Here is an 11663-nt window from a genome sequence, read left to right on the forward strand (position 1 = left end):
TCAGGTGGAAGACATCCGATTATGAAGTCAAATTTGACCCCCCACCCCCCCGTCCGCCATTTTGAATAACCTCAAAATTTTGTTTTGCTTATATCTCAGCCCCTGTAATAGCTAAAAATCTGAAATTTTTATATGTTGTAGGGGACATCAACACCTTTCCAACGATACCTCATTTTCGAAAATCGGTCAAGCCGTTTAGTCAATATGGCCGCCACAATTTTTCATCGAAAATCGATCATAACTCGAAAACGGCTTGACCGATTTTGATCAACCCGGGCTCAAATGAAAGATCTCAAGAAGCCCTACAACCCCCCGGAACATCGCAAGTTCGAAAAATGACCGCAAGTGGCACTAAAATCGAAAACAAAATTTTCGATGAGTTTTCGATGAATATCTCGAGCACGGCTTTATAGATTTGCTTCATATTTTGATATGTTATAGTTGGCTATAATATCTTTCATCATGCCAAAAATGAAGAAAATCTATGTAACCGTTCCGGAGATATCGCGTTTTAAAGTTAACATGTCATATCTTGAGTTGCAAAGGACCAACGCCCCGCGAAGCGGAGCGTTTTATATACATATATACACATATAAAAGTAAAGTAAAATATATATAAATGCATAGATATATACATTATATATACATATAAAAATGCAAAGATAAAGATATATAAACTGCAAATATAAAAATTAAATATAGCATGGATGGAACAGTATAAAGCGAAAGAACGGTAAGTAAAACTTACAGGCTGTGATTCTTTCTTTGTCAATGAAATGTGAAGATGGCAGAAAATTGAGGATGAGCAAATTTTGAGGAGAGACTTACTCGTGAGCCGAATCACAGCCAACGCCCTCCACGATTCAGACTTTCTTCAAAATTTCAGCGCGTTGGCTGTGATTCGGCTCGCGAGTAAGTCTCTCCTCAAAATTTGCTCATCCTCAATTTTCTGCCATCTTCACATTTCATTGACAAAGAAAGAATCACAGTCTGTAAGTTTTACTTACCGTTCTCTCGTTTTATACTGTTCCATCCATGCTATATTTAATTTTTATATTTGCAGTTTATATATCTTTATCTTTGCATTTTTTCAAAATTCCGTCCAAGTCCTTTGGCTAAACTTAAAAAAAAAATTTGCGAGTGGTTTTCTCTCCTCCCTTTGCTTTTGTACGATTTTCATTGCAACATTTTTTAGATTCATGCAGATGCCATAAGCGCGCGAAATCCCTAATGTATGAGCACGATAGCACCCTTAAATGAAGGAGACACCATCATATTTATTTAGCCAACATAGGACTCTCTATGCAAATTTTGGGTGCATCTGTTGTGGCAAAAAGGAAGCCAAAGAGTGCAAAAAAAAATACCAAGGAAGGGTCTCAAGTTGCGCTTCCCGTTTTTCTCCCAGTTTGGTGGTGGTGCCACAAAAGGGCAAAAAGAAATTCTTCTCGAAGGGGTGGATAATTTGCAAAGTTTCATGTTGTTTATAAATTCTACAAAAAATCATCTTGGAAGTGCAAAAAGTATTTTTTTTCTAAATAAACTTCCCTCTCTCGGCTGTAAAGTTCTCTCCTTGAGATTTGTGCGAGATTTGCTGTTTTTTTTTACGCCACACACCGCTTGTACTGGCCTCTGTACAAAGAGATGCAGCAATTAACATCGCAATCTACAAGTGAATTAAAAAGAATTATGAAGAGTGGAGAGAAAAATGAGCACTCGACTACATCTCGCGCGCGGGAAATTACGTAAGATTTCGCAACATTGTTCCACTCTTCGTGAATATTTTTCCACACTCACGTGTTTCGCATTAGGACCATTCATTTTCGCAGCGCGCGTACATGCTTTAGTACATGCTACGGTGAGCGTGTTCTAAAACACATAAAAGCACGATCACCAAAAAGGGGTTTGTCACTTAGGAATTTTTGGTACTTGTATTATTTTTTGGGGAGATTCTCAATAACTTCTATCATATATTGAGAATAAAAATTAGAATTAAAGGAAACAATTCGAGATCTGCGAGGAAATTAATTTTCTCTCAAACATCAATCTCCTAATTAATTCAATTCACAACAAATTAAAATCTTCTTGCCACTAACTTCCGCATTGCAATCACAGTAAAGCAATAGAAAATGTTCTTTGTGTTAAAAGAAAATGAAACCCTTCTTTGTTCAACACAACTTCTCCGTGTATAGGAAAATCAAAGCCGCCACAATCTCGTTGCAATCGCAAAAATGCGCAAAATTTCATTTAGCTGTAGAAAAGAAATTACATTTCATTCTATAGAAAAAAAATAAACGCCTTTCCTGCATCGCGGGACGCACAGAGTGAATTGTGAATTCCTCTACTGATAAGAGAAAATTTTCGCGGTGTTGGAGAGAGCAAATATAGTTGGGCTTGTGCAAGTTTTATCAACGGCACTGTTGATTCTTAATGTGGACTTAAATAAATATAAAGCTGATAAGAATTTTTTTTTAAATTTATTTCAGTACATATGGCAAGGGGTTGGGTACTCTGTGCATACAAATGCAAGCCCCCGTGCGATTCGTGTGAATTTCTCACAGCGATTGGGCAATTTATAGGTATGTACGCAACTCTTATGGAGATCTTTGGCATCTTGAGCAATCGCACTGCGGATTTTCCACTACTGTCGATTTCCTCACTTCCATCGATCACAAGCGATGGAATGTTTGGGTACAATGGTCGCAAATGAGGTGAGTTTCACGATGCAAATTCACCTGTCACTCCGCCAAAGTGGTTTCTTGCACTTTGGTGTGTCTTTAACTGGGAGGAAGGTGGTGGTTGTGAAAAACCGTTTTTTTCTTAAATTCAAAAAAATCACTTTAATTTTGAATTAATTATTTAGGAAATTTAACTTACCAATAGAGCGTTTTTTTGTCTTTTCATAGTTTGGAAGTACGTTCAGCGATGTAGCACACCTGGTTTAGCATAAAATTATGATTTTAACTGATTCTTCACAATTTTGCGGTCATGTAAAAATTCAATGAAAGTGCTCACCACGAGAGGTGCTGTTGATTGAAAGGAGGGTTTTTCTATAACAAATCGTCCGCCGTTTTGTTAGGCTCAACAAAATGGCGGACATCATGCGCGGCATTCAAACATCTTCCATCTAAAAAACTTTTCAAAAAAAAAAATAAAACCCCAACGGATGCTTCTTTGTTAGCAACCACATTCACTGCACATCTCAATGGATTTCTGTGGCAACATCAAAGCACCTGAGAGTGCAGAAAGCTCACATAGTGAGACGCCCACGGAGCCATCATCAAAGTTTAACGGCAGGAGTGTCAAGGATGGTAGTGCTTTTGGAGCACCTTTCGCAAATGTGCTAGATTTTTCTCGCTGCATCTGGCGTACGAAAAGCACCTCAAAAAGCTGCGAGGAAGTCATAAAGAAAAATCCCGCGAGCAAAATTTACGATCGGTACAGCTTTTAGTTCGTGAGGCACCCATAAAATTCCATCTCTTGCCATTTTATGCCATCTCGCACAACTTTATTGAGCTTTTTTTTCTCTTCGGTTAATCATGCGCAAAAGTTTGCATTCTGTGTGATGGGGACTTTTTTATTGTGGCACTTTATTCGAATTTATTGATCCATTATTGCAGAATGTGCTTATGTGTGCATTCTCTATGCTTTTATGCGGGAATTGTGTGCAAGTATGATTTTACTTTTGCATATATGGAAAAGAGCTTTCAGTGCACTTGTTCAGGAGGAAATCATTGTGAAATTCAAAAAGAATAGTAATGAAAGGTTTTGCCTGAAAATCTCGCTGCTGACGAAAAAAAAGAGAATAAAGCCAATTCATGGTGAAGAAGACAAAGAATATATGCCAGGTGAGACTCTTAACCCTTTGAAGGTTTATGGATTCATTAATGAGCCAAACCAACAATCTTTACCTAACCTATAATACAATCCACATTGTAGAGATAAATTTCTTTAAAAAAGTCTAAAGATCAGGAACTCTTGAACTCTTTCTTCAAAGAATTCTGAACAGCTATTTGGGATCCAACTTAAGGCCTAAATACCTAAAAGGTTCTAAATACCCTGATGAAGTACTAAAAACAAACGAACAACCGTTAGGAAGCCATATTTAAACCAACAACGCCAACTGTTTAAACTTTGATATTTATTCTACTAAAAGAAATCCCAATAAAATGCAATAGCTGCCCTGATATTCATTCCACCACAATAATGTTCAAATGCGCTGGCGAAGACGTGCTAAAATGTATTTTAATCCATGAGATATGGCTCTTTGTTGACTCTTTTTGGGCCTCCAACAAAGGTTTTGCCAGCTGTGTGGGGAAACAATAAAAACTTCCAAATTTGACGCTTGATGGATTTCACGGAGGACAAAGATGCACGCTGGAGTCGCCCACATTGGTCACCATTGTTTAGCATAAAAGCTAAAAGTAATTTCTAGGTCGCAAAATGGTCAGACCTACAGTGCCCATCTACCATTTTTCATGGGTTTTTTGTCCAGTATATGAAAAAAAAAAAGATCTTTCATGCGCGAAGAGAAGGCAAAAATTAGAAATTAGTGACACTTTGCTGGGTTTTTTTTGCTTTTTCTCTCTCTCTGTGAGCTGAGTGTGGGGCAAACGGTTCGAAAGAGAAAGCTCCTCCATATGATGGCTCAATGACCCACATTTTTTTACATCTTACAGAGATAACTGTCAAAAATATTCATTATAAACAATTCTTTTGCTTCTTTCGCTGTAGTTGTATTTTATTAGCCTCACAATTCCATGGGGTCAGCGCCATGTGAATGGGAAAAGGCTTGTTGATCAAACGACAAACATTCAAATTTGAATAATGTCCTAACGTTAGTTTGACAGTATTTTGTAGGAACTGTCACAGATCGGGAAGTTTCGTTTTTACCAATCTTAATTACATAGATAGTTGCGAACGTTATGCGAATATTACGAATAATTTTCCCAAACGGAAACACTCTCACGGTGATTATAGTTAATCACACCGTGATGACCACTTTGGTGCAAATGTGGAAATTCAGCATGAACAAAAAAATCGAGGAAAAAAGTGATGAAATGCATTTTGTTGGGAGATGTTAAATCATATTTTTGGAAATTTCACAATTCTTTTAGTTTTTTTTTTTATTGCAGCACTTCGTTACGAAGGTTACCCATCCGTAAATCTTTCCGCTTTTGGTTTGAATCTTTCATTTTTTTTTCTCTCTGCAAATGCATTGAATTATTTCAAAATATATATATTTTTTAAATAGTAATAAAATGAACGAAAAAATATATATTCGAAATGTCCATAAAACTTTCTCTCAGTGTGACAAAATGTGGGCAGATATTTATTTTATTAGCTGAATATGAAATTAAGTTTGCATGACAATGTATTTAATTTCTGGGGAATTTCTGTGTGTAAGAAAACTGTTAAATGATTCAGAATATAATAGAAAATTGAATACTTATAGCGATATAGAATTACTTTTAAAGGAAAAAGGAGAATATCCTTTAAGTTTCCTTAAATTTCCTTTAAATGTCTCAAAAAGTTTGTTTGAACCAACAATTCAATCTTGATTATTTCCTTCATCGCTCTTCTATGCTGATTTTCCTAAAACATTCATTGTTTCATTAGAATGTTGAACGTCTGTTCTGTGTTAGAAAAAAGAAGAAAAACCATAAATTATTGTAGTGATTCGTAAATCAATTCTTGAAATATTTCCTTTGAGAAAAAAATCATGACATTTAAAACCTTTTTACCTAAATATTCGCATCTAAACATCCATCAACTCTGGGCTTTTTCTCAGATCTCAAGCCAATCAATTGAGCTGTGCAAGAGCATTTATTTGTGATTGTGCTACAGCATTTCCGCTCGGCATGGAGGACGTGGTGGTAGAATAAAACGAGATGTTTCATTAGAATCGTCAAAGAGCATCTTCAACATCCGTTACGTGGTGCGGTAAAAGAAGAGCTGCGAAGAGTTGCTTTCTTGGACAGCTCTCTCGAGCAATCTTGTGGGAAATTCTTTCCGCCTCCTCGTTGGAAGTTTATCGTGTGAAAATGCCGTTCTTTCTGGGGAAAAGTTGATTTTCCACAAGAGAAAAACAATTTAATTTTCTTCCAAGAAAGAGAAGTTTAAATAATTTTTAAATTTTAAACATTAAAAAATGATCTTTTCCAGTACTTAGCTATCACATGCGGTTGTAATTTATTTTCTAAACTTGTTTGAAATCACGGTGGTATAGAGATGGAGTAAGAAGAGGCCAGAGGAAGTTGATTAAGTGGTTGATTATGAGCCCATCGAGGTTTTTTTTTGCTTCGCCAACAAGCTGCTTGGCCTCAATTTTCACGAAGAAGCAACTCCTGCTCCTTTTGAGATAGCCTCACATTGACCCGAAACACGCGGTGGTTGTTGTGTCCTTTTCAGCCCAATTAGATGGCAAGCTCACTCCCAAGGACTCTTGTCCTCTCCTTGAGAAACCCATCCCCAACAAACCACCCCCTACATCGATCGATCTGGAATATTCTACCACCGCCATGGCAGAGCGAGAGAGCGAGAGAAAGACCCAAAAATAGGCCGCAGTGTTTTGCACCCGTCCATCGTTCTCCATGGCAACAAGGGCCAAACCTTTTCGGCACGGTACTTATTGGCCTAAAAAACCATCAAGCTCCGATTTCCCATCACACCCGTCGGAAGTTCACCACCCCCACAATGCCACCCACGTGCCACACCGTGGGTGGTTCATGTGGGGGGAAGTTAACAAAGAGGAGATCGATTTGGGATTAACTCTTTAAAATTGCAACAGCAAGCTGCAAAATTTAAGTTTTCTATTTGGAAAAAAATATTCAGAATGTAACGGAATTTAAGGATTTTTGATCCTTTTGAAATTAATTAAAAAATTATTTGATTTAGAATTTTTAACCCTTTGAGGCCTCTGAGGTCCATTAATTCCCTGCATAAGGTTATACTGGAAAATTTTAAAGACAGAATATTGAGAAAAAGCATATTTATTTTTAAAAAAATTGACATCCTTCTTTTTAATTAAAATTAAAATACTTCTTTGTGATTTCGGGATCTTCGTCGGATGGTTTGAGGTGGGATTAAAACACGAATATTCTTTTCCCAAAGCTTTCGATTCTACCCAGAACCTTCATCAGTGGCGTATGTGAGGGATTTATTCAGAACAATTAGTCATCTACATCATAAATTAATTTTTTCATCATTCACTCAAAATTTGTGTCTTTCTTTTTCTTCCTCCTTCTCCTTCAGCTAAAATTATAATTTCAATTAAAATTAAAATAATGCCCCTAGAATATAATCATCCCCACCGTTGCCTCAAACATACTACTTTAGCCGCAATATTCTAAATCATCTGCACCAGGGGAATGCCATCCGTGTCATTTCTGCCTCCCTGCTGGCTCAATTTATTGGGGCAATTGGCGTGCAAGTGCATGAAAAATTCATTAAATGGAAAATAAACGGGAAATTTAATCCTTCATTTGGGAAATGCGATTTATCCCCCAAGGAAGGGGCAGTGAGGGAGAATTAATTTACATGAGATCTCCCCCTCCCTGTGCGGGAAAATTGTATCAACAAATTAAATTCATTTTATTTGTACATTTTACCCACCATCCACATCCCACGGGAAACACTGGCGGGACAAATTGGTGACTTTTTTTTTCTCATTTTCTTTTGCAAATTTTGTGCGTTCTACTGGCCTCATTTTAGAATCTCATGAATTTCCGAGTGGGGTGTATTACTACGATAGCGATCCCGGAAACAGAGAGAGCACCCCTTTCACCCATAAATCCACCCTCAACCCTAAATCGACATTTTGTTCAACCCCCTCATATATGGATTTCCCGAGAGAAAGAAAGGCAAGAGGAGGCAGGAGAGCAAAAGAGCCCCATCAGGCTGAGAGGTCGGCAGATTACATTCCCAGGGGAGCAAATCGTCGGTGGATTTGCTATGTGTAAGGGGTTTCCTTACAAGAGAAGCTCAATTTCCACCCCCAACAACCTCCAGCGCGGTGTCGCCATGTGCGCCTCACGATGTTATTTGTGGGGTAGGAACGACAGGCGGTTTTACCTCATAGAGTCTTTGTTCCTCTCACGGGTAGAGCATCAAAAGTAGGTCACCACCCGCACCATCCTTTCCCCAATATCACCCTAATGTGTACCTCACGAACAAATAAACCACCCCAGAGACTCACCCACCTTCACGTCGCTCATTTCCCATCGATGAGCGAGTGCGCACCTTCCTCAAGCACAGCAGCACTCCCTCAATCTACGAATAAATTTTTAAAAATGATTTTTTTGGGAAATTCGAACAATTTTGTGAATTTTCTGGAATTGAGGAAATAGCAAAACTCATAAGAAAAATTATTCTTTTAAATTCTAGAGAGTGAAAATAAGCTTTTTTTGCATTCCAGCGACGTTTTCCTTTTAATTTTCTTGTCAATTGTTGTAAATGAAGAAGACTAATTTAATATTTAGATTACCTATTTTTATTATTTCTATTAAAATGATCGAGAGGTTGGAACAATAAAAAGAAAAATGAAAATTTTAATTAAGAAAAGAAACTTTAATGTTTTGCAAATATTTTTTTTAAACATACAGTCATACCCCGCATAATCAAGTCGAGGTTATACTCTTCTCACCCATTAATTTTAATGCGTAAGAAGAGTATAACCTCGACTTGATTATGCGGGGTATGACTGTAATTGCATTCAATGGGTTGTAAAATTTAATCCCCAATTAAATAAAAGGGTTGCGGAAGGAAACTCGGAAGCAGTCTTTGGAAAAAGGTGTTTTATTTATCGCATAGAACTACTTTTAGGCCTCTTTTTGAGCCTTCTTCAGGTACTGTTAAGTAACAATTCAGACAAAAGAAAATATAAGAAACCGGGAGAAGTAAAAAGTCTAATGCAGTAATATTTAGGGGAACATGGCCCAAATCCGACCTCCAAAGGTCCGCGTAGAGTGAGAAAAAATGGTATAAAACAAAAAGAAATATTCTTAAATTTGATACCATTTTAAAGCCCTTTTAATATTCTTTTAACTTCCATAACTTTCTACATTTAAAGTTTTATCAGTTTTAAGTAATAGCGGATTGAAAAAGGCCTTAAGAGGTCCGAATTGGGCCACATTCCCCTAATATTTCCGTTTTTATTTGAAATTTCCTTTAACTTTTTTCTTCTCCGGTTTCTTGTATTTTCTTTTGTCCGAACTGTTACATATTTAACAGAACCTGAAGAAGGCCCAAAAAGAGGCCGAAACGTTGTTCTATGTGATAAATAAAGCACCTGATTCCAAAGACTGCTTCCGAGTTTCCTTCCGCACACCAACCAATCTATTGTTAATCATAAAACAACATAAATAAGAGGAGAGTCCTGATTTTTGAACTAATATCGACCACTCTGTTGGCAATTTATTGATTTTATGCTTCCGCAATGTGGCTGATAAAATGAAAATCTTCCTCTTCATACGGGCCTGCCTCTAAAAGCAATATTTTCCTCACTCTATGTGCTGGCTGCTTGTTGTGTGGATCATGTCATATGTATTTTATGTACTCCACTTTCCCCCCCCCCTCCCCTCGCCCCCGTCCCATTTCCCTGCACATAAAATATAGATAAAACACAATGTGGAGAAATTACATACAATCCCACTGTGGATTGTGAAAATCCACCCACCCATCTACCACCCCCCACCCCCCCCCCCTTCAGCGTTTGCGGGCAGGTATTTCCTCCGGTGTGTGTGCTTTTTCACAATGTTGGGAAAATCAATAAAGGGTGGTTCATTTCCATCGTGTATGAAAATTGTGTTGCAATTAAAATCGCATTTGGAACCTAATCGAACACATCTTTCATTTTGGATTTTTCTTCATTTTTCCAATGATAAATTCCATGTTGGGCTTTCCACAAAGAAAATTAATGCTGCATTCACCGGAGGTGTCGGGGGTGGTTTATTTATTCGTTTCACTGTCCGATGTTAAATATTCACATTGTGTGGGGGAGTGATTTTCATCACACACAATGCCACCCCTCATCCTGACAAGGTCAAGGGAGTCGTTCAAGGATCCGCCCAAGGACGTTTGAATTTTTTAACGAGGAGCAATTTATTGAGGTGAAATTACACGAAAATTGGCACAGTGTTGATTTATTAATGTTTGAGGAAACCCTCTGGGCGGAATTCAATACTCAGTCGGGCTTATTTTAAGTCGATCTTAAAATTTATTTTAATATATTTTTTTTTATTTTATGAAAAAAGTGTAGAAAACATGATTGAATACTTCCGCCCTTATCTCAACATTATGTATATTTTCAATGGGAATATTTCTGTCTTTGAATTGGTTCTGAAAATTGACTTTAACACGCGATTCTCGATCAATTTAACGCTGCATCTGCCTTCCCTTGAACATGGAAGAATAGCAAATAATTTCCGCGAGATTTTTTTTCTTAAAATTCTCAAAAATGTGATCTCTTTAAGCTAAAAAGAAATTTATTATAAATCTCACTTATTTCTTGTCATTTTAAAAATTAACTGTCTTGAAATTTTTCTGCCATTTAATTTGCTCTTTTGGGAGGGAAACAAAAGGAATTTTTTTCGAGGGTTTTTGCATAATTTTGAGACATTTCTCACTGAGAAATTTCTCTCATAGAGAGCCATTGGAATGCCTTTTATTGAGCATAGAGAGCTATTTCTTCACTAATTGTATCTAATTTCAATGTATTTAAGTATTTTTGCCAAAAAGCAATTTTTATATTGCTCCTCTGTGCGTAATTGCTTTCGCCTCAATTCTCAACAATTTTTGAAATCATTCCCCGCGCGCGCTATTACGGAATTAATTGCCAAAATAATACAGTGATGTCCCTCAGAAAAAAAAACATTCTTTTATTTTAAATTCATTTTGAGGAAATATTTCGTTTGTATTTTATAAAAGTTTCGAAAGATAATTGTTTAAAAGATTTCGAATGAATGATTAGATTTATTATTTAAAATTATTGAATAAAAAAAATATTGAAATTTAATTTTTTGAAAGAAAAGTGTTAATTTTTATTTTAATCGTCTGCACGCCGTTGTTAATTCATCAAGAAATTTATGAAAATTTTGAAACATTAAACTTTTCTTGATGAAATTAAGAATAAAAAAAACTCTGATCATCCAAATAATGGACGTTCTACGAATCAATCCCTAAATGACCTTTGTTCGGGACCTCCCTGTACTTATGTGAGATGAAGATTTTCCTTCGCAACGATTGATTTAACTGTGGGCACATTGAAGGAGCAGCTTAAAGCAAAAACATACAGCAAAATGATGGCTTTTCTAGCCTTTTCTTTTTACTTTTTCAACCACACGGAATATGTTGTTCTATTGAGAACTTTATGGGGAGAAAAGTCATAAAATATCGCCGCATTATATACATTTGAAATGCATTCTCGTAAATCCATTCGCGCAGTTTGGCTATTGTTAGAAAATGTTATTAAATTACATTCTTCGTTTTGATTTACACCATCCTCCCATCTCCAAACATTATTAATCTTTATGGCCTCATTTTAGGAGATGGTTTATACTGAAATTTCACTAATTGACTTTGCTTGCTTACCCGCGATTGATGGGCCTTCAATCGAGAGTTTTTTTTTGTGGAAAAATTGCGGTTGGAAAATTTACTGTATGGCGTGCC

At 36.7% G+C, this 11663-nt stretch overlaps 1 long non-coding RNA gene across 1 annotated transcript; it reads right to left on the bottom strand.

Annotated features, from left to right (window-relative positions):
• Positions 1-2458: 2458 nt before the first annotated feature.
• Positions 2459-3684, bottom strand: LOC129792154 (uncharacterized). Its single transcript, XR_008750783.1, has 2 exons — positions 2874-3684; positions 2459-2815 (listed from the first exon to the last, which is right to left on the bottom strand). It is a non-coding gene; the product is annotated as an uncharacterized LOC129792154 (long non-coding RNA).
• Positions 3685-11663: the final 7979 nt, after the last annotated feature.

Source organism: Lutzomyia longipalpis, chromosome 3, assembly GCF_024334085.1.
Source record: "Lutzomyia longipalpis isolate SR_M1_2022 chromosome 3, ASM2433408v1".
Classification (NCBI taxonomy): domain Eukaryota; kingdom Metazoa; phylum Arthropoda; class Insecta; order Diptera; family Psychodidae; genus Lutzomyia; species Lutzomyia longipalpis.